Source organism: Ascaphus truei, chromosome 5 (genome assembly GCF_040206685.1).
Source record: "Ascaphus truei isolate aAscTru1 chromosome 5, aAscTru1.hap1, whole genome shotgun sequence".
Classification (NCBI taxonomy): Eukaryota; Metazoa; Chordata; class Amphibia; order Anura; family Ascaphidae; genus Ascaphus; species Ascaphus truei.
In genome coordinates, this window is record NC_134487.1 from 294,823,232 (window position 1) to 294,824,943 (window position 1,712).

Consider the following 1,712-nt stretch of genomic DNA (forward strand, 5'->3'; position numbering starts at 1 on the left):
ACTTCTCCCTTGGAAGACATCCTAATGAAAGGCCCGATATGGGGGGGCTGTAACTGCATGTCAGCACAAAAGATAATCCGAAGCCCATTTAAAGGCATCTTTGACAAAGGGGCCTGTTGATGCATTAGCAGAAGGGGTTAATGTTCCATATTAGCAGTGACAGAAAAAGGTTATATAAATAATGATCTTTTTTTTTTTTTTTTTTTAAATGGCCGTGTTTTTCCTTCTCTCTTTTAGGATCTGGGTGTATCTTTGCCGGGTAATAAAAAAAAAATATTGTAAATGGATAAATAATGAAAGTGGAGTTTGTAACCCACTGGTTTGTAGGGAGCGTCACACATTGCAGCTCCACAGAATTCAATGGTGTCTCACTCATTCATGTCAGAGGTATTCCATTAAAAGTGCAGTGTCTCTTAGCAACATGTATTAGAGTTGAAACAAAGTGAAAGAACCCAGTCAAGTAACACCTTCTGTACCATTTTAGCGCGCTTCCGCAAGCAAAGCACTAAACATGGCCGAGGCCTTCGGCTATAGCGGGACCAGTCCTCCCTGCTGCACACGCGCCTGTCGGCATGGCGACGCATGCACAGACTACAGGGTCTGTAGGGGAGCTCTAGGGAGCGCGGGCCATGTCGGGCATATCTGCCCTGCCATTGGCTGTGCGCCGACCACGGTGACCGCATCGCTGCACGGGAAGACAAAATTCTTGGTCTTCCCTGCCAGTGTACGCGTCACAGCTCTTTGCGTCCACACACACACACAGTCACTGGGGCCTGCCCCATAGAAGGCTGTGCTGTGGGACGCGCATGCTGTAGCGCGCGCCGCCGTCACCACCGGGGATTATAGTGACGTCACGTGCGCCTCTCGCTCACGCGAAACATGCACTGAGGCTGGAGGCGATGGGGAGGTGTGGTGGACGCCTCGCCATGCTGGTTCACCCTGATTGGCTGAACTGCTCAAGTGACATTTGTACTCGTGGCGCATTATGTCGTGTGCGCACGCGGGCCACTATAATCGCGGCCTTTAGCATGCAGTGCCTCCACTGCAGTCAGGGATTCTGGGAAATGACATGCAAATGAGCACGCATTTAATGTGTAGTTACATTTCTTTGTTAAAATTAAATAAACCTGAAAGTCAAAAATGCTAAATGACATTCTGTGGTATAGACAATTTGAAAGAGGCCGGTTTCACTTCCCAGCTTATCCCCTCTTGCTGCCTTGTAATGGGTTTCCGGTTTTCCAGCAGCAAACGTGTTAACAGAGGAAAGAAGGATGCAGTGATACCCAGGTTTCGAAAAACAGGACTGGATTTAAAAAGCTGGTACTTGAATATTCAATATGGCCCCAAGTTTATTTTAAATGGATTTTCTCCTAAGCAGAAAAGTAGTGGACAAGAAAAAAAAATGAAGTTTTGTGATTGTCATGCAAAGGGAAATGCAGAGGTGCAATATTGAGACTAAGAAAGTGGCTGCAATTAACTTTAATAAAACTTGTATACAGACATTACCATTGTGTTTACTCAATGGGGGTGGTGTGACATTGCAGCTTCCTATTGGACGACCTTTGGATGTCCAGGAAGTAACACCAACAAACTAAGGCCGCGTCCAGGCTGAGAGCTTGCTCGTTCGCGATCAAACAATTAAAGTTTATTGTTGGGTCCATGATGCGCGTGCACTTGAGCGTGCAGAGGAGCGATGCTTGGCGAGACAAATA